Below are 22799 nucleotides of genomic sequence, written 5' to 3'. Positions count from 1 at the left end.
GAATCATACTCTTCCACCATGGCGTCTACCCATGCGGGATCCTCCACAGCTTCCTCGAAAGAGGATGGCTCAGTCACAACACACTTGCTCATAAGAGCCATGTATCCAGTGTACCGATCAGGTGACTGTCTCTGCCTGCGTTGGGTTGTAGGTGGTCCTACAACTTTCTCTGCATCTTGAGCCAGTCACTCAGCTTCTGTCAAGCGCTTTCGCCCTCTGATGGTTGGAGCTGCATGAGTGGTCTCTTCCACTCCATGAACCTCGTCCTGTGGCTGATCCACGTCCTGAAGCTCATCCTTAGGAACTAATAGCTCCTCATCTGCATGCAAGTGTAGCTCCCTCTCCAGCGAACACTTCATGGCTTTCTCCTCCTGAAATTTTATATCCCGTCGCACAACAGTTTTACCACTGTCTGGAAAATACACATGATAGTTGTGGGGCGTATCAGTGTACCCCACAAATATCCCAACCTCTGCAGTCGGCTCCAACTTCTTTCTGGCATCCTTCGTCACATGCATGTAAACGTTAGCACCAAAAATCCTCAAATGAGAAAGATCAGGCTTCTTACCAGAATAAGCCTCCTCGGGTGTACTCATGCCAAGTATCCTATGAGGACAACAGTTCTGCACATAAACTGTTGTATTGCATGCTTCCGCCCACAAGTGAAGGGGTAGGCCCTGATCATGCAACATTGCCCGTGCAGCACCCACAATTGTTCTGTTCTTCCGCTCAGCTACCCCGTTCTGCTGTGGGTTATGGGGAGATATGAGCTCTCTACAAATCCCTTCTGCCTTGCAGAAATCCTTGAACTCGTCCGAGATGTATTCACCACCATTATCGCTCCTAAGAGCCTTCACCTTCTTCCCCGACTCCTTCTCGACCAGTGCTTTGAATTCACAGAACTTTGAATATGCCTCGCTCTTCTTTTGCATGAAGAAGATCCAACACTTACGAGAGAAATCATCAACAAAAATCACATAATACCTGTGTTTTGCTGTCGAAGCAACTGAGAAAGGTCCACACACGTCTGTGTGAATTCTCTCAAGGATCGTCGTGGCGCGACTATCCTTCTCGTGAAAGGTGGCTTTCACAAACTTCCCCAAAGTACACCCCTTGCACTGATCTGACTGCGCAAGTGTGCCTTTAGGAAGCCCTGTAGTGATCTGCTGCAGTATCTTCAAGGCTCCATGGTGAAGGTGACCCAATCTCCTGTGCCACAACTCGCCATCATCTCGGCTCACCAATCCTTCTGCCTTGCCTGCCATTGCTGCGCATCCATCTACATGCAACTGATAAAGGTTCCTCACTCGAACCCCTATCTTCCGGGTCTCACCAGTTGTCTTGCTGCGCAGGAAGGCCTTTCCCTCGCTGAAAACAACATCATACCCCTTGTATTCTAACATCGCCACTGAGATGAGATTCTTCTTCAATCCTGGAACATGCATGACTTCCTTCAATACAAAGGGTTTACCAGACTCCCTCTCAAAGGAAATGGTACCAATACCAGTTGCACTGTATCTACCATCATCGCCCATCTCGATGTGCACTCCAAGATCTTTGTCCTCCAGATCAGAGAACAAATCTCTATCTCCCGTCATGTGAAAAGACGCACCACTGTCCAAGAAGCACACTGATCCCATCACACTTGAAACCAAGCATGCGATCAATGAAAAATCAAGCTCAAACTGAGAAGCTAAGGCCTCTTCCCCTGCAGATCCAGCAGCTTGCTTATTCTTCTTCTTCTGCGGACAATTTGTGGCATAGTGTCCATGCTGGTGACAGTGAAAACACTTCACCTTGGACATATCCTGCTTCTTGCCTTTCGCACTAGACTAAGAAGCTTTCTTTCTCTTCCCTTTCTTTGCTTTGGCAGACAAAGCACAATTCTCTTCATCAGCTCCCTTTGACGAAGATCCATCCCTGGTAATCCGCCTGATCTCCTCCTGCACAAGATCTGACCATAGTCTTTCCCATCCTGGAAACTTCTCCCGACCATTGACAGAGTCCTGATAGGAATGCCAACTCTTCGTAAGACCAAGGATAGCCAAGCTCACCAAGTCCTCATCATCGACAGTAACCCCCACACTTCCCAGCTCATCTCGACACTAAGTGAACTTCGTGAGATACTTGGGAATACTGTCACCCTTCTCGCATTTGATGTTTCTGAGTTTATCTTTGAGCGCCAGCTTCCTCTGATCGCTCTTGCTTTGGAATAATTCTGTTAATGATTTCCACATCAAATATGGAGTAGCCTTTCCATGGAGGCTGGACACAATTTGATCCTTCACGCCCTCCAACAGAATCCTTCGACATTTTGCGATCTTCTTTTGCCAAGCATCAGCTTGAGTAGCATCAGTAGGCTTTGGGATATCCGTATCTATGAACTTCTTTAGCCCGTTATCATCCAATACTGCCTCCATCCTGTCCTTCCATGAAATATAGTTTGAGCTGCCCTCAAGAGCATACTCCAATCGCAATCCGTTGAAAGACATTGTTGCGTTGTCACCAAGAAAACTCTGCTGCAAATTCGAATTCCACCAGCAACCAACTCAACTGCTTCCGATCTAGAATTCGTGAGAACACAATATTTCTCGTACAGAGATTGACTGTATGGGCTTTCACCGGATATTTCACCTTCCAAAGGAAGGATGAATCCAGAGGCTACCTGGCCCGATTACATGCTCTGCCTAGAGAAATAGAATGTAAACACTTCCTGAATAGTAGATCTGATGATCAATAGCTCCGATACCATGTAGAAATTTTGAATAATTTAACACATATTCAATGGAGATTATCCTGATCATGTACTATTGCGGAAAACATACACAATACATAAGCTCCTCTACGTTGATCAAGAATATAGCAGCATCAATAACAATAAAACATCAAGAGAATTCACACATTAACACAGTATGTATCCCGGGGAAAGCATCTCGCTAAAAACGCCAACTATCTGTATATTAATGATTGAGTCATGTAACATTACATAGCATAATACTTCTCACAATTATCTCCACCTCTGTTACACACAATACAGCTCGGATCTGATCTCCAAATCTCTTCCACTGCTTGCCTGCCTCCACTGCTCAATACCTGCTCAAGAACTGATGAGAATAGCTTCCCAAACTCGCTTTTCACTTGCAAAATAGTCACTCACTCTTTGTGGACGTGAGCAAAGGCTAAAATGTGGGCCAAATACGTGAGCAAACTCATTGGCATACTCAATCCCTTGATTGTGCAAGATTTGATGCACAACTATAGTCACAACTGATAGCAATTTGATTCTCTACCACTTGTCCCTGTTGAACTGAACATGCACTGACATGCAACTGAGTTAACTGATGTATTCTTTAGTTGTATTATGAGTTAATAATTAGTTTAACAACTCATCATTAGTCTATCTGCAGTTAGACTAACTACAACTAGTTTAACTAAGTCAAACTGAACACAACTCCATCAACTGTACCTCCAGTCCACTAAACTCAACTCACTTGAGTTCTAACTGAAGTCATGCATGCAACAACTCAACTGACTCATAAGAAAAGCGTATTTCCTTCTGACAGCTGCATGTGCCACTTTTGTAGCTCAAACTGAAGTGCTCCAAGAGAATAAGATTAAGTTTATAGTCCAAATATTATTGTGAGATAATAATGTTTGACTTTTCTATTTTTGACAGCCAGTCTAAAAATAGACTTTGATCACTCACACTGTGATCACTCACACTTTCATCAAAAAATAGAAGTCCATCTATTTTTCCCAACTTGATCAATCATCCATAAACATAGACATGATCCATATGTCTAAAAATAGACATAGTCTAAAAATAGACTTGCGCCAAAAATAGCCTGCGGGCCCACTTAGTGAAGGCGACTCTTTTCACTAAGCTCCATCATCTTGTTGCAATCTCAACATTCTTTAGCTACTGTTGTAACTTCTGATATTTTTCTTGAGAAATAGTTTCCTCTGTGAGTTTCTCTATCGTTTGTTGGGCTTGTGCCAAATCTTTTTGCAGAGTTACTATCCTCGGGTCATTATCCATCATGATAATTTTGGGTTGGAGATCTACTTGGATCTCCTTATTGTGATATCTAGTCTTTATGGTCTGAGTTTCCTTCTCATTAGAGGACGGTGCCTCTATCTGGACTTCCTTATCACAGGCTGGTGCATTGCTCGTTTGTGCTTCTGCATTTGCAATAGTGAAATGTTGTTCCTTGCGATTCTGAATAAAAAGTTTGACTTGAGTCCTCTTGGTCTTTTTCTTATGGGGTTTTGCCTAGGTGGTTGCACGCTTTGCCTCAGAGGTTCCTTTTGAGTTCTTCCCCATTTTTAAGACTCTTATTTGTTGTCGAAGTTGCTTAATTACGTTAAGCAATCTCTGTTGTTCCTTTCTCAATTTTTTAATTTTATATGTTTTCTTAGAAGGAACAGTCGTTTCTTTTCTCGGTCCTGGGATTTGTACTTCAAGAATTGTACCTTCGCCTTGGCCACTTTCCATGTTTCCTTCTTGGAACACTTCTTCAGTGTTCTGTTGATCAGGTTTTTCAGGGGTAGAAACCCTAGTTTGTTCTACTATCTCCTGGGCAGATTCTTCTTCTACCTCTTCTTCATCATGCAATTCTTTGGGTGTATTCTAACTAGGAATAGATTGTTCTTCCTCCTCCTCTTCGGCACTCTTTTCCCCAAATACACTCTTATCATGAGTAGAGTGATCCTCTTCTTCTTCCTCCTCGTCACACATTTCCTCGGATGCACTTTTATCATGAGCAGAGTGCTCCTACGGCCCTTCTTCGGTATGGGGGTTGAGTGGGCTGTGAGGTTGGACATATTCACCCATATTGGCCAAAATTTGGGCCAATTCATCTTCTTGCAGAGGGTTTTGCAGTGGAATTTCATTGTGTTACTCATTTTCCTCCCCTTCTTCCTGACCAGACTACTCAATCTCTTCCTCCTGTTCTTCTTCATCTTTTTCCTCCAATTCTTCTTCATTCTCCCCACCTTCAAGTTGTGGGGTTTGTTCGTCTTTTGAATCATGTATTTCCACAGGCTGGCTAATGTTTCCCTGGGAATTCCCAGCATTCCTCTGCTCCTTGCCAATCTTACAGATTGTCTTCGTTTTGGTGGTCTGCTCGATGTGCTAGCAATATGTTTTCGTTTTGGGGCTAGCAAAGACAGTCCCCCATCTATCAAGAAAATCAATTCTTCCCAACTACTCTAGTGTTAGGCAAGACTGTAACTAACTGTCAATCGAATTAACCCATGATGTCTTACCACTGACTCTACATGGCGAGACTTTCTCATGCTTCGGGCAACATCATGTAATAAAAAATTTAAGAAAGCAGGCAAATTCACAACACATTTTTGCTTTAACATGGCTAAAAGTTTGAGATGGCGTGGTCTTACCACCTATTTCCTGCCATCGCAAGTGATGTAGCTTTGGATAATTGTCACCAATTCTGCCCACGGCTCTCCCAGGGTTGTCGACAAGACTCCTTTCCCTTTGAAAGTAAGGTTCTGCCCTTCATCCTGGAAGATGGTTATGGTGTCTCGCAGTATTACCTTTTTTAGAGTCCACACAGGTCCAATGGTTGGTAGTCCTGAAACTTCAGCAATTATGTCATATGTGACTGCTATCTATCTCCCTCTCACCATGGAATGTTTTTCCTGCAAATTTTGCAGAAACTAAATTGCCACCATCTCGTTAGATTGCTGTACATGGTTAACGTAAGCTATCCATCATGCCCTTGCTAAGATTTCTCGTGCGACATCAGAGACCATCAAAACCTGTGGCTCACTGCAAATTGATCTTCCTCTCATCTTATTCACGCTTATCACACTGTAAAAACACAGAGACAATGATGGAACAACAGGCTGTTCAAATTTTTAGCTCACTATTAAGAAAACACAGAGAAGATGATGGAAAAGCAAGTTGTTCAAATTTTTAACTTACTACTAATTTTTGCAAAGCAAAACACGAAAATGGTCTTGGAGTAGCAAGCCATGCATATTGAGAAACACAATACCGTTAGGCTTTCTATTCCCAAGTTTTGGTGAAGTCATAATACCTCCGAATAATGAGCTGACATGTATGCCAGTGAATTATGGAGATCACATGTGCCCCCCTGTAATGTGATAGGCCATCCTCAGCCATCAAATAAAGGAGCATCATGTTGAACTGCAATCGTATAGTGGAATAAAGGAACAACGTATAGATATATGACATGTTTACAAAAATGGGCGGATTACCGAAATCGAGGCATATGATAAAATCGCTAATAAATATGGAAATGTTGTGATATGATGCGAAAAATGAAGGATAGGATAGCTAATGTGAATAAAAGTTCTTATGTGGTCATTATCCATTTTAGCCATCATGATTGATTTGTAAATGATTTTCATGTATCAAAGGTTCGAAGGGGTTATATGACATAATCTCATTTGAAATCACTATAAAGATATAAGAAGGGTTTATAATGACTATTGGTATATAAGAAATATGACTTCAATACCATCAACAGAGCTCTGTTTCCCACAGGTGTTCATAACCTTGACAAAGTTTCTTATTTCACCATTAGAACCATAATCCTTTGTGTAGAATGGAGACCATTGTGCTGGCTTGGTAACCAGATGAATCACAATGCCATTCACCAGGAAGGAGTGAAAGGTGGGTAGGCCAACTCGTGATAAGACCTCCTGTTCCAACGACTTTTTATTTTTCTGATGTGCCTCTTGGATCATATCCCTGGTGTGGTGGCCATATTGGGAATGCCACTTCATTTTCTTCCTTATGATCATGGTAGGTTGGCTCTTGATGAGACCCCCTATCCTTCATCTGACAAATCATGTTAGTAATCATATAGATATACATTTTTTTTTTTTTTTTTTTTTTTAATATTACACTTTTCCTATTTATATACAGAGGGTGGCTCAACACTCCTTAAGAGTAGGGATGGTGGAAGAAGTCTGAACATCTCAATAGAGAAAAATGTGCCCTTATTGTTATTCAATAATAATGATCAAAGAGAATTATGGGGACTTAGAAAGAACCATCATATTAAAAATAATCAATCATATTGGTATTAGTGAAAATAATGATAACAAAGTGATATAAATAGTTGTGTCCTTTCCTCTTTTCTCTTATCAATTCAAAGAAATTCTTTTAAAGATGACGATTTTTCTTTGATTTGATAATTTCAATATCCTCTAGTTTTTGTATTCTTGCATAAATGTATAGTTGTTCCTTAAATGACCATCACTCACAAAAATCCTCTAAATGGTGAAACACACATACACAAAAAGAAGAAAAATGCACTCAAAAAGTTTTGTTCTTTAGATGGAACAATTGTTGTTTCTTTAGAGGGACAACAAAAGAATATTTGCACACAAAAAACTGTAAGAAAGAAAACATGCTCGAAACCGCTGTTCCTTGAGAGGAACATCAGTTGTTCCTTAATTGGAACAAAAAATAAAGCAAATGCAAACAAAAGATGCAGAAATGTTGTTCCTTCTGAAAGGAACAACAAAAACAAAAGTGTTGTTCCATCGTAAAGGAACAGCAGAAAAACGAAGGTGTTGTTCCTTTGAAAAGGAACAACATAAAAATGAAAGTGTTGTTCCTTCGGAAAGGAAAAATAGAAAAATGAAAGTGTTGTTCCTTTAGAAAGGAACAGCAAAAAATGAAAGTGTTGTTCCTTCGGAAAAGAACAGAAAAAAAAGAAAGTGTTGTTCCTTTGGAAAGGAACCACAGAAAAACAAAAGTGCTATTCCTTTGGAAAAGAACAACAGAAAACGAAAGTGTTGTTCCTTCGGAAAGGAACAGAAAAAAAAAAAGTGTTGTTCCTTCAGAAAGGAATAGAAAAAAACAAAAGTGTTGTTCCTTCGGAAAGGAACAGTAGAAAACGAAAGTGTCATTCCTTCGAAAAGGAACAACAAAAACGAAAGTGTTGTTTCTTCAGAAAAGAACAACAAGAATGTGGATGTGTTGTTCCTTCGGAAAATAACAGCAAAAATAAGGAAGTGTTGTTCCTTCGAAAAGGAACAACAAAACGTGGAAGTGTTGTTCCTTCGGAAAGGAACAACAAAACGGCGAAAATGATGTTCTTTCGAAAAGGAACATCAAAATGCAACAGTGTTGTTCCTTCGAAAAGGAATAGCAAAATGGTGAAAATGTTGTTCCTTCGGAAACAAACAGCAAAATGCAAAAGTGTTGTTCCTTCAGAAAGGAACAACAAAATGGCGAAAATGTTGTTCCTTCAGAAAGGAACAACAAAACGTGAAAGTGTTGTTCCTTCGAAAAGGAACAACAAAAATGAAAAAATTTCAGAAATGCAGAAATCTGTACAAAAAGTAATTTACACAAACAAAACAGAAAAATTTATGTACAACATTTAAAAGCAATGAAATTACTTAGTGAAGTAAAGGCGAGGAAAAGTTCTCTTCCTTAGCCAGAATCTGCATGTTAGAGTCTTCCTGAAGTTGCTAGTAGAAGGATTCCCGAGTAAGCGGTTTGCGGTACAGTCGAACTTGGTGGCCATTTGCTTTAAAGGTATGTCCAGATCCATTAATGGTAGTTAAATTAATGGTGCCATTATCATGCACTTTCTGGATTTCATAGGGTCCCAGCGAGAGAGTTTGAGGTTTTCCCGGAAAATCCTAAAACCTGGAATCGTATAGAAGTGCCCAATCTCCTTTGTGGAAGACTTTCTTTCTGATGAGGGCATCATGCCATTTTGCTCTCTATTGTTGGATTAATGCAGTATGTTGAAGATTGGAGAGCCTAATTTCATCTAGCTCGTTGATTTGTTGTATTCTATTAATCTGTGCCTCATTTAAATCTAGACCGACTTCTTGTGTTGTTCTCAATGTTTGTATTTTGAACTCTATTGGAAAGATGGGTTCCTTTCCAAATACTAGCTGATATGGTGAATAACTAGTGGTGTTTCTCCACGTTGTTCAGTATGCCCATAAGGCTTCCGACAATCTTGTAGTCCAATCACATTTGTGTGACGCAATGGTTTTTGTTAATATTGCTTCTATTACTTTATTCGTGCTCTCTACTTAGCCATTTTGCTATGGGTGGTATGGAGTGGTAATCTTGTGCTAAATATGATAGTTTTTTAATGTTGCAGCAATTTTATTACCAGCAAACTGCAGTTCTCCGTCCGTTATTATGTCTCTTAGGAGGCCATATCGCACAAATATCTGGAACGGGAAATGAATGATGGAATCGTGGAAGTGCCTCTACTTCAACCCATTTGGCCACATATTCTGTTGCTACCAAAATATATGTTTTCTGATTTGATGATGGGTTGATCAGACCAACAAAATCGAGCACCCAATGCTCAAATGGTTCGATGACTAGTTGTGGGTTCAAGGGCATTTCGTCGGACTGTCCAGGGCGTCTTGCTCTTTGGCAACTGTCACAAACTTGAACAAATTTCGTTGCATCTTTGAAGATTGTGGGACAATAATACCTTGTTTGTAGAAATTTGTGACCAGTTCTTTGATCTACGAAATGTCTGCCACATGCTCCATCATGACAAGTTTTCATAATGTCAAATATCTCATCTTCACGGACGCATCTTCTGATGTGCATATCTGTCGCTGTATGAAATAGGTAGCCCCCAATCCAAGAAAATCAGGTACTACGCTACACAACCTGTTTTCGTTCATTGGGGGTCAGATGCTTTGGTAATTTTCCTACTGCTAAATAATTTGCAACATCAGCATACCAAGGCGTCTTGACAGTAACAATGAATAAATGTTCATCTGGAAATTGATCTTCGACTGCTGCTGCATCCACTGGCTTTAGCATTTGTGAGAGAAAATCAGCTATAGTATTCTCTTTCCCAGTTCGATCTTTTATTGTGATGTCAAATTCCTACAATAAAGTCAACCATCTTGTTACTCTACCATTTGTAATTGTTTTATTTGCTAAATATTTTATGGCAGAGTGATCTGTATATAAAACAACAGGATATCTAGTGATATAATGCCTAAATTTATTCACAGCATGTATTACAGCTAAAAATTCTTTTTCAGTAACAGTATAGTTTAGCTCGGCAAGAGACAAATTCTTGCTAATGTAATAGATTGCATATGGTTTTTTGTCTTCTTCCACCCCAAGAACTACTCCAATAGCTGTGTCTGAAGCATCTAATGAAATTTGAAATGGCAGGTCCCAATTTGGGCCTCTGAGCACTGGGGCTGTTGACACAAGCTTTTTCAAATCCTTAAAAGCACGGTCGCATTTATCTGTCCAAACAAAATCAACATTCCCTGTTAGTGCATATAGAGGTGGAACTATTTGAGAAAATTGTTCTATAAATCTCCTATAATAGCTAGAAAATCCAAGAAAACTACGTACCTCTGTCTGTGTGGTAGGAGTAGGTATTAACAAAATTATTTGAATGTTGGCTGAATCTACTTGTATTCCAGCTGCTGAGATATAATGACCTAGGATGAGTCCTTCAATCATCATCATATAGCACTTTTCATGGCTCAAGCAGAGCCTGGTGGTGATACATCGTTTCAACACCTTTTCCAATGTGTCTAGTGCTGGGTCGAAATCATCTCCGTATGGTGTGAAATCATCCACGTATACTTCGAGCCCTTCATTTATTAAATCTGAAAAGATGCTGAGGATAACCCTTTGAAATGTGGCAGGGGCATTGCATAGGCCAAAGAGTAAGACTTTGTAGGCAAACGTTCCCCAAGGATAGGTAAAAGTAGTTTTGTCCTAGTCTTCAGGGGCAATCTGAATCTGATTGTACCCACTGAAGCCATCCAAGAAAGAAAAGAATTTCTTTCCTGCTAATGTATCTAATACCTGGTCAATGAATGGAAGGGTAAAGTGGTCTTTCTGGGTTGCTTTGTTTAATTCTCTATAATCTACACAAATCCTCCACTTTCCATTCTTCTTTGGCACCACTACTAGCGGAGAGACCCATTTGCTATCGGAGATATGATAAATAAAGTTTACATCCAAAAGTTTTTGTAATTCAGCTTTCACAATGTCTTTTAGGTGAGGGTTAAGTCTCCGTTGGGGTTGGCGAACAGGTCTCGCATCCTTTTCTGTATAAATGTGGTGTGTACATAGCTGGGGATCGATTCCCTTCATGTCCAGATAATCTCATGCAAAATCTTCCTTGTATTTTCTCAGTAGTTGAACAAGTTTCTCTTCTTGTTCGGGAGTTAGGTTATTATTGATTTTCAAAGTTTTTCTTGGCTAAATCTCTATATTTTTTCTATTTGAAGCAGAGGTGGTGGGTATTGCCTGGTCATGGGTGTCTTTGAGAGGATTTTCTTCTAGTTCATTGTCAAATGCTACCTCTCTCATGTGACATTGTATGTGGGATCTGGATTCAGCTTGGTTAATGAAGTTGTTAATAACATCATCCTCTGTTTGATCTTTGAAATCAAGGGCATCTTCTATGGTTAATGGGGATCTAATGTTTTCGGTGAGGTATGATATAAGATGGTTGTTACTTTTTTATTATTGTTACACTTGGCTGGGCTGGAGGGTATAGGGCTAGATTCTTCATGTTACTCCCTCTAGTTATGGTCATATTGCCTTGTCAACAGCTAATGTAAGCATCAGCAGTCGCAAGCCAAGGTCTGCCTAAAATTAACGGATGTCCATCCAGTCGATTTTTGGGGTTTATTATTAGAAAGTTGGTGGGATATTCCCAGGAATCAATGGATACCATGACATCATGTAGTGTGCCTTCTGGCCTAACCACTGATCAGTCAACCAGTTCTAATAAGGTGGAATTTGGTTCTACTAATGTAATGCCCAGTTTTTGACAAGTGGTGGTTGTTAGAATATTAATTGCAGAGCCTAAATCAACTAAGGCATTTGAAAAGGTTTTTCCATTGATTTGCACTGTCACTATTGGATTTCCTGGGTCTTCATATTTGATAGGTGCTTCTCTTCCTAATAACAGATCAGATAGGGTGCCAACTACATGGACTGTTGGGTTGTTTGTTATCCTCCTCCTTGGTTTTTCTATACATAACTCTTTGATGGTTTGTGCATATATTGGGATATCTTGGATAGCTTGGAGGAGTGGGATTTTTATGTACAAATTCTTTAGTTCTCCTAGAATATCAAAGTCAGGATGTTCTATAGGGCGCAGTATGATTAATCGCTTTGGGAATGGGGGAGGAGATGTGGTTGCTTCGTCATGAGTCTGTTGTCTAACCACATCTTCCTCTTGTAATGGTTGTTCTAGGGGTAAATGATTTTCAACTTGAACATTTTTATCTCCCTCAGTTTCTATAATGCACCCAGACCTTAGTTGAAGGTAATTTCACTCCCTTAGATCGGTTTCTATTTATGGTGTTTTAATTATTTGAAGAGATTGAACTGGTCTGTTATTTGGGTTCGGGTTGGGTTGGGCTAGGAGTTGCGATCTTAAGTTGGACTGGGGATTTTTTTGTAGTGCTGGCAGTGTGGGTTGAGGGAGTGGAATGGTTCCTACTAGCTGATTCATCGGTCTTTGCCAGTTTGTCTGCCAGGCTTGACTCTGCGAAGTGGGAGGGGACCATTCTATTGGATACGCATTGTTTTGCCAATATGGTGGAGGGTAGGGAAAATTTGGCCAATTAGATTGGCTTGTTTGATTTTACCATAGTGATGATGAAGGAAATGGTTGTTGTGACCAATTTTAGAAGGGAGGTTGATTTTGCCACATTGTATTATATTGTTGAGCATGATATCATGGAGGCTGGAAAGAAGAAGATGGATCGGGGAACATACTTGATTGCCGCGGCTGCCATTGACGGTGATGATTAAGTAGGTATACTGGTTATGGTTCTTCTTCTGCTTCTTTGTATACTGCTTTCAAACCAAGAAGTGAGGGGCAACTCTCCGTAGAATGGTTTTTTGTACAAATGGTGCAAACTTGAACTGCATCTAATGGGCACTCTTTTTGGCTGTGTTTCTTTATGCATCTGGGACACAATATTGCCAGATTTTTCTCTGCTTCTGCTTGTTTATGTTTCGCTTGCATAATATCGAGTTGCATTGTCAAAGTCCCCAATATATTAGTTTTGAAATTTTCTAGTAAATTTCCAATTTCTGCGCGAGTTACTTCTTCTCCAGAGATCTTGTTGTCCCTTGTAAACCTGTCATGTTCTGTTGGTCTTAGCCTTGTGCTGCCTTGTGAGCTCCTGATACATAAATCAATGATGTTAGCAAAATATTCTTGATAGATGTCTCCTTTTCCCATAATATTCAGTGTTTCAATCCATTGTTCCTTCATGCCTTCAATTAATGTTGTTTTTAACACATTGTCAGGTAAGGGTAATGATGCATAAGGAGATCTTTGAAGATTATACTTAAAATGTTCAACATATTCTTCTAGTGTCTCATTAGGTCTAGCTACCATCTGAAATATTTCATCCTTTAACTCTCTGGACCTACAATAATCCTGATATTTCTTTAGGAAAGCACCTTTCGTCTAATCCCAATCATTTATAGCACCTCCACCCAACCCCACAAACCATCGTAAAGCAACACCTTTTAATGTAGAGGAAAATAGTTTCAGCTTTTGGGGGTCGATGGTATAGTCATATCCCCTGCATAGCACATCGAATTCAAACAAAAATGCATCTGGGTCTTCCGATGTTAAGCCATGAAATGTAGGGATATGTTGGAAAGGGATTGCCTTCATAGGTGCATTGACTGTGGAATCTACAATGGGATATTGCAGTGTGGAGGTTTGGGGGGTTTTCTGGTTCTGGGACATTTGGTCAAATATGTGCCAATAACCTTCCGAGATTTCTAGGAGGATATTCCTAGGCTGATTAGATGGAGCAGGAATGGCCTTAAAAACACTTCCTTTGTCTAGGATGACGAGAGTTCCTAATGTCTAGGGGGGTTTTAGCTCTTGAGGTTCTTCATTCTGGATGATTTTTTCAACACTTCCCTTACCTGGGTTGCTTAATGGATGAATTATTCTAAGAGGAGATCTTGGTTCTTCAGTTTCCCCTGTTTCTCCTCTCCCTTCGCGTAGATTACTAAGCTTCCCTTTCTTGCAATTATTTTGGGGTAGAATTCTCAATTTCTTGAAAATCTTGCTCCTCAGTTTGGTTATGCACCTCAACAAAGGCTACAGATAGTGATCCTGTGGCCTGAAGGGAACTAGTAGGTTGTCTAGAAGCAACTTTTCTAGGTCCTACTGAAGGCTGAGATTCTGCTTTTTTAAGGATTTCATCTATAAAGGTTGATCGTCCAAGGGTCACCGGCCCCCTAGCTTTATCAGGCTTGGGTAGTGGTTTAGGATTCTTTTCATGATTTTTCTACTTAGTCATGCACACAAATCAAACACTGATTTCTACCCAAAATAGCAACAAATTTGTAGGAAAGCGGGCAGGGGAGCATGGCTATTACATGCCCCATATGCAGGTTCTTACCTTCCATTTTTAAAACCCAATTCTCTCCTAGCAAGTACTTAAACTACTCTCAAAAGAAACAAATGGCTACACTCTTCCCCGGCAACGGCGCCAAAATGTCAAGCAGTAAAAATGGTCTTTTCCACCTCTATTTACCCTACATTAATTATCAATCCAGGTACAAATTGTTATCTCAAGAGTTTACTCAGTCTGAGGCGGTCACTTGTCGAGAGTAATGCTAGTAGTATAGTGCTTTTAGAAAAGTAGATAAATGTTGGAAACAAATTCTAAATGTAATGGCAAGAAATTGAAATGCTTTGTAACTAAATCATTCATTTAAGAAACTACAGTACTCATCAGTCAAGGGTGCAGTAAGGATAACTCTTCCCTTTGTAAACTGATGCAATTGAAAAGCAATCAAGGAGAAGATCTCCAATTTGGGAACCAGACAACAATAGTCAATGTTCACTACAGTTGCAGACCATTCCGTTCACACCAAAGCAATTACTTGAAATGATAATTCAATTAACAGAAAATGGAACAACAACTAATCTATTTGAAAGGATTGAACAACAAAGCTTTAACTTACAGAAATGAATTAAGCAGCAATCATAATCTAAAGAAATTAAGCAGCAATCTTTAACTCAGAAATGATTTGAACATCAAACCAAGAATGGAACAACAAACAAAAGTAAGTCTCACGAAATATGGAACAACAAACTAAATCAAATGTAAATGCACAGCGAACTAAATCAAATGTTAACACACAGTGAATCTATAATGATGGAATCAGTAATTTGAGTTTTAGCATAATAAATAGTAACCACAGTGATAAAGAAACAGAAATTGAAGTTGCAATGGAATGAAAATCCAAATGAACATCAACCACACTTAGAGATAAACCGTAGCTAAATAAACAATAATACCGATTTGTAAATGCACAGCGATTTTACTATGTAAACGAACAGTAATGTTAATCTGTAAAGGAACAACAATGTTACACAGTAATGCCAATGTGTAAGGGAACAGTAATGCGATACGATTTCAAAATGAACAACATAACATTTCAGTTGCAGAAGATAACCTTACTATTCAAGTACGAATTAAATATAACAGAGCCAGTAAACGAAATGACAAGGAACATCAGATTACTGAATGAAGCAAGTAAAAGAAATCAAACCACACATGACTTGGTATTGGAAAATAATGGTACAAGAAGCAAGTGATCCATTGGGCTGGGCCCTTAGCCTCCAGGGACACACTGCTGCGGTTACTCTAGAATCAAAGACGAAATGGAAACAAAGTTTATGTATTAATCATGAAAATAGAGTTACAGTAATCGTTCTTTAAAGAGAGTCCATGATCAAAGTTTAGTTTGCAACAACGAATTCTATAAAACAACAATGATTCGCGCCCTAGGCTAGCAGCATTGTCCCTTTTTATAGCGGCCAGGCAGAAAGACCAAAGATATAGATATTCTTAAGGTAGCGATCCCTCAAGATCAAAGGATCCTGAGGGATTCGCCATATCGTTATTCCTCAGTTATCTCCTCATCCTCTTGTGCTGATTTGCTATTTCTTCTTCCTTTTCCTAGCTCATGTGCTCCGATCTGGATTGCCTCGTCTGGATGTGTTTCCCCATCAAAGGGACAACGGTTGGTTTTGCCTTGTCTTTTCCTTTGAAATGGCGATCTTCCATTTTCTTCATTTTTTGCATAGAAAAAGGTAATAATTAGTCATTTTATGTTACTCACAAATCTTTTAAACTTTATTATAATCCTTCATCATATGCTCATTTCATAATGTAAAGAAGTTATGAATTAAAGGAAAAGATAATGAAATAAGTGGCAATTGCATACATTTTCTAATGCTCAATAGCCCTCCCTTGACAAAGTCAGGCCATAATAGGATCTAATACCATGTTAGAAAAAATATAGAGAGAGCAGAGAGAATGATTAAACACACAACACCAAACACACGTTGTATTATTATTTATCACATAAATCAATTACATATATAAGACTTAGATCACTGACTTCAACATCGTTAGATTGCAAAACAATGTTTATTTTTTAAATGTTATTCATTATACCTCTTCCTTCCAATAAGTTCCCTCTCATTCATTCACAAATCGAAAATAAATAGATGTGACAACCCATAAAAGTAGTTTGAGTGGTGGGTGGTGCAGATATATCCAAGTCTCTTTTATTTGTTGCTTGTGGTAGGATGGTTAAACCAATATATGGATCACTCAGCCTTTTTCTTTCTGGGAACTAGACAGAATGTCAGGTGACAATAGACAACATCCTACGGGGATTGTTCCCTGCTTCTACAAAAGGAAATTTTGCATCCGTAAATCCTAGATTTATGTTGTTGATGAAAGAGATGGCCTACCATGAGCATCACATCGCAGTGAAGGGTAGAGGTAGAAGCAAATTCAAGGGCTTCAACCGTGAAAAATGTAAGCATAAGGAATGGGAAAGTGCATCGATTCGCTATCATTATGGTTCAAGAAGTAGATCTAATGACCAAGACAATGTAAAAGAGACATTACAGGATTTAGAAAATTGTAACTTTAATGGGGAGTACATAGAGATATATTCGATATCTCTATTGCGGTAGGAATAGGATGAATTCCTTGCTACTAAACCACAGATGGAATGTCGTTGCAATCTGCTTTGGAGTGTCAAATCTAGTCAAATTGAAACCCTTGCATCTACCTGCAATGTCGTGGACCTAGAGCTTACGCTTGGTTCTGAAAGCTCCACGACCTAAGGAGGTAAGTCTAGAGCTTAAGTCTAGACAAACAACTGTTGGAATGAGGCCCATTGGGATCACTTCATGGGGGAGACTTATCTCCCATGAAAAATATGCTTCCTAGTGTGTCCAAATAGGAATTGCAATACTCGGCTCTTCTATGCATTATTATATCTATGAAATATGATTGAAATGATTATACACTGGGAGAACTAGCATCTGACAGACTTCCGAAGCCAAACCTATTTATGGTGAAATCATAAATGATGATTTGTAAAACACGTGAAAAATGGTTCCATGCCGAAAAGTTGTATTTCTACTCACATCAACAATCAAACTATTCTTTTATAAATATTGCAAAATGATTGAATAATAAATCAATTTAATATACATTAGAAGCAATATATATTCCATTTTTTCAATACTTTTAAATTATGAGCAAATGGCAGAAAGAGAACAGTGGTCTTTAAAACAAGTTTCCATATTTTCCTTCTGTAGCATACCATGGCAAATTAGAGGTAGAAAACTTAGATGTTTGGTGTCTTTAGCAGTTGTAGAATAAGCTACTCTTCTGGTAGAATGAGGTCCACCTATCCCCCAAAGAGTATAGAAATAATAAGCTCCACATATTCCCTGGAGAGTATATAGCAAGAAATTATTATTTTTTTTTCATTTCTTGTTGTGGATAAAATCCTCTTTTACTATCTCTCTTCGTCACTACCTAGATGAGCATATTTTTTATTCTTGGACTATATGTTGTGGTTGTATTTGTGGGCCAAGTATGGTGCGCTTGAGGCTTGCCAATGATGCCTTGGGATTTGTAGATGGATGTGCCTTGATGGATGGGTGGGATAATTCACATTGAATCGAAAGCCAATCTTAATGTATACCTTCCTTGTCCCCCTTATTAAACAATGCAACTATAAACTCTTTTCTTTCTTCCACTCAAATCGATATTCTCAATTCGAAGACATAATACAAATATATGACATGCATTACTTACGAGCATGTCTCTTTAAGATTGCTCAACACCTTGTGAGCCTCGAAGTCTTCGGCCAACAAAGGATCCAACTCCTAAAAGGTTGATGAATTGGAAAATGTTATACCAGAAGGTTATTCCTAGTGGTTGACATAAATCATTTCAATCTTTGTGTGTGGGGATATGAATATTGCAATCTGAAGCCGAACGAAGGAGAAGAAAATAAGTACTACCCCATTAGTTAAACAGAAAATACATTGGTTAGAGCTTGGTTGCAGCCACCATGTTGTTGACTTACCAGCATATACTCATTAACTTATGCTATGTTGTTTTCACCATACAATCTTGATTTGAAATAGAATCTCTACATGCTAGGTTGTGCCCATCAACAAAGTAGGTGGGTGATATGCGAGAGAGGTTCTTTTGACCCAACGTATCAATTTTTGGTACTATTGTAAAAGTGCATGGAGTTTAATCCTATACTTAGAATAGGATTATTCTAATTCTTATTTAATTAAATAACATATAATTTGAACCCTTGGTGAAAATACTCTCTAAAGTTGTCAAACAAATAAAAAGAATATGCATGATGTAGGAATTCTGCAAATTCTCTACAAATCTCGCTCTAAGACCATGTAGAAAATCTGACTGTAGATTAACCCGATAATGCAATATAACCAAAGCAAAATAATATAACCTACTTCTACTATCCATTTATGGAAGCTTAAAGATTGAGCAAGATCGAGCTGAACACATATAACCAGAAGAAGAAGAATCAATGCATAATACACATGAAAATACTTTGGGGAAAGCCTCATCTAAAAACCCCACTATCTGTATTATCATACAAGGTGGAAATACATAAGAATTATACAAAGCCTTAGCTCTCACAACTAGCTAGCTCTCAGTACAATCCTCACGTATTCTCACAGGCAATCAAAGCTTCTCTCAAGCCTTCTCCTCTTCCCTCCATACTCCTATTTCCTTGTGTTGTTCCTCTGGGGTGGTCTTCTCCAACCAAGTGGAAAACTAATCTAACACACTGTCAGAACTGCGCAATCCTCTAGGAACCTTTCCTTAACTGCATGCATGAGTTTCCTTTATAGGAAAACACATGCAACTGATAGTACATTTTCCTTAACATTTAACTCAATTGGGTCTTTCTCAAAATAGACATGCATGAGTTTTTGATGAGGGAATCTTCAGTTATCTGGAGTACACTGGTTGAGTGCATGCATGCATCAACTGATTGATAACTCACAATTAGTTCCTCAAACATTTCAGAACTAATTTAACCGGGCTTAACTAAATGAATTGAGCTAACTAATTACAACTCAAATATAACTCAATCTTATCTCCTTACTTAAGGGATAATCTCCTTAATTTTAGGGATACCTGTTGCATGACTTCAGAAAGACTTCTAACTTAAATTTCTCCAACTAGTTAATCCATAATGAATTAATTAATTATTTCCAAGTAGTCGGTGAGAATAAATTCAATTTTAATTCACAATTTTAACTCAAGGAAAAATTAAAATTGGAATTTCTGGATTCTATTTTTATCATTTCTTGTTTCTATTTTTAACACTCCCTCTCAACAAGAAAGAAATTCAACTCGATCCCGATCGTGAACATTTGGAATGTTATGCATGCAACACTTCTCTCTAGTGTTTTTGCTCCAACAACTCCAAAAAAAAAACATCCAACCTGAATCAGTATGATGCATCTATCATCAAAGTCTCTGACTACTATTGCCTCTGTCAACTGAAAACTTTGTGCTTCTGCTGACTCTGCCTTTCTGCACTATTGCTAACCCTTCTATGCGCTCTTTAGTATGTGACGACTTAGCCTCTGTCACTTTGATCTCTGACTGCATCAATCCCACTGATTCCTCTCGCTACTATGTACTTTGGGCTCCCATAGCAAGGTATGATCCATGAGATAAAACGTCTCAATGGACCCTGCCCAATTTTAGCCTTCTTGAGACTATCACTTCACATTGCTCAACCTCACACCTGGAGTTATGGCTACATGTGATCCCTCTACCCACTTGGATCGAAATTTCCCCCTAATGGAGGTATCTGCATGAGTGGATCTCCTCATTCGGTCTCCTCTTGTCTGAGACTTCTTTTGGGGCTGCATGTTGAGAGGTAATTTACTCTCTCTCTCAACCACCAAGTCTATAACATTTTCCTTGCTCCTCAATGCTTTGCATGCATCTTGAACCTCAAGAGAATACAGGTTCTTAACTCATGAACCGATCTGTTTCACTTGTCTCATGGTGATGTGTCTATGGAAAGCCTTTCCCTTACTAAAAAACACATCATAGCCTTTTTCCTCCAACATCGCGACCGATACCAAGTTCTTCTTCAGTCCAAGCACATACTTCACATCTGTCAAGGTGATAGGAGCTCCATTCTCCCTCTGAAAAGCAACTGTGCCCACTTCTAAAACACTATACCTTTCGTCGTCACTCAATATACCAAACACAACCCATAATTGATGACACCATGCATGTGCTAAGGGTAAATTCCATCTCTAACTGAGAGGTTAATGCCTCACCTTCTGATCCTTCCGAGGATCCCTTCTTGGACTTCTTCGATGGCCAATTAGTCACATAATGACCCATCTCGTGACAATTAAAGCACCTCACTTTAGACTTGTCACCCTTCTTTCATCCATGATAAGAATTTTATTTGGAATGGGATGCCTTCCCCTTCCCTTTCCTCACATTACTCGCTAAGGCCAGATTTTCTTCTTCTTCATCCTTGGATGAAGAACCATCTCGTGTGCTCCTCCTGATCTCCTCCTGCATTAGATCCGACCATAGTCGTTCCCAATTCGGAAATTTTTTCGTTCCATTCACAAAGTCTTGGTAGTTATTCCAACTCTTTAGAAGGCCAAGGAGAGTGAGGCTCACCATATGATCGTCGACAGTAGTTATTCCCACACTTCTAAGCTCATCTATGCAAGTGGTGAGCTTGTTCAAATATGTGGAAATAGTATCACCATTCTCCATCTTGATTCTTCGAAGCTTATCCTTAAGCGCCAATTTCCTCTGGTCGCTACTATTCTGGTAGAGGTCCTTCAATGTCTTCCACATTGAAAATGGAGTACCCTTCCCATGGAGACTTGAGAAAATATGGTCTCGAACTCCGTCAAGGATGATCTGTCTCACCTTCGCCACACACTTCTTCAACTCAGCCAACTGTTGTGCATTATTTGAAGCTGGCTTTGGGATTTCTTGATCAATGTAATCCTTCAAGCCATTGTCTAGTCAATTTAACGTCTTAAATTGCTCTACATAAATTATCAATCTGGGTATCGTACACTGATGAAGTGTGGTGCACCATATGTGCTTAGTTAACCTTTCTCTTACTTCGTTGTTTTAAAGATTTTATTTTGTTTTGGGGTTTTGTTCTTGTTGATCTCCTAAAGTATCTAATGCAAATGGAAATCTTATTCTAAGGTCTTAAGAATACTTTTAAAGGTCAAGTATGGATGTATATTTCAAGACAAAGTCTAAGTCCCCAATGGTAACTTCCAAAACTTAGCACTTCAAAAGATATTAAAACATGTTATTGATGGAATTAGTACTTAAACAAAAGTGTAAATATGCAGCTACTTCAATCAAGCAAAAGATGAAATACTAATCATGAAATCACTGTCTCTGCTGCTTGTCTAGATACAAAAATAAAAGTTAAGCTATTGCACTCAAAGAAATCAAAAATTGCAAGGAAAGTAAAACTAAAAGCAAATTACACATTCATACTTCGATCCCTTGCCATTAGTCCCACTATGGCTTTCAGAGGTAACCGTCAATGATATGAGAAATTTAATATCTAATTACAAAAAAGTAAAACTAAAATCAGATCACTTCAATTCATAGTCTCACCCCTCGCCATTAGTCCCGCTATGGCTTTCGGAGGTAATCATCAACAACTTGAGCAATCTGATATCTAATTGCGGAAAACTAAACTTAAAATGAAATCACATCAATTCATAGTCTGATCCCTCGCCATTAGTCCCACTATGGCTTTCGGAGGTAATCATCAATGACATGAGTGAGTTGATTTCTAAACTAACTTAACAAAGCAAATGAACAAGACTGAAATCAAAGCATAACTAAAATTGAAAAGATAAAAAAACAAAGTCAGCAGAGAGGAAAATCTCATGTCACCATTTGATGCAAAAACATGTAAAGAAAAACTAATCTACAATCAACCGGTTGAACACACTTACATGAGTTAAAATTGCATGAATGGAAAATTTATTCTATCAAACTTGAAAACAATCAAATGACATAATGAAATCAAAGCAAAATTACAAAATGAAATCTACTCTACCTTACATTCTAACATGCTCCATGAAATCTACTTCACATCTCCTTCCATGTTGAGAACATCACAGTTTTATTCCAATTCTTCAAAATTACAAAGTACAACAAAGCTCTCCAAAGCTTTCAAAAGCCATCAAGGAAGAACTACAGACTCCAAGCTAAATAACTAAAAGCCAAGCCAAGCTAACAAATGAAGGAGAGAGATCTCCTATTTATACAAAAATATGAGAGCCATCTCATTAATGAGAGTCCATGAATCTCTCCCTCTACCTCTAGAGTCCTAATCAAAATAGGAACTGATAAGACACATGTCTTCTTAGAGTTACAATATA

The sequence above is a fragment of the Pinus tabuliformis genome, chromosome 2_1 (assembly GCF_031772625.1).
Source record: "Pinus tabuliformis cultivar Carrire ecotype Pingquan chromosome 2_1, CPIR1, whole genome shotgun sequence".
NCBI classification, from domain to species: Eukaryota; Viridiplantae; Streptophyta; class Pinopsida; order Pinales; family Pinaceae; genus Pinus; species Pinus tabuliformis.
The sequence above is the reverse complement of the archived record's forward strand: the minus strand, read 5'-3'. Positions refer to the sequence as shown.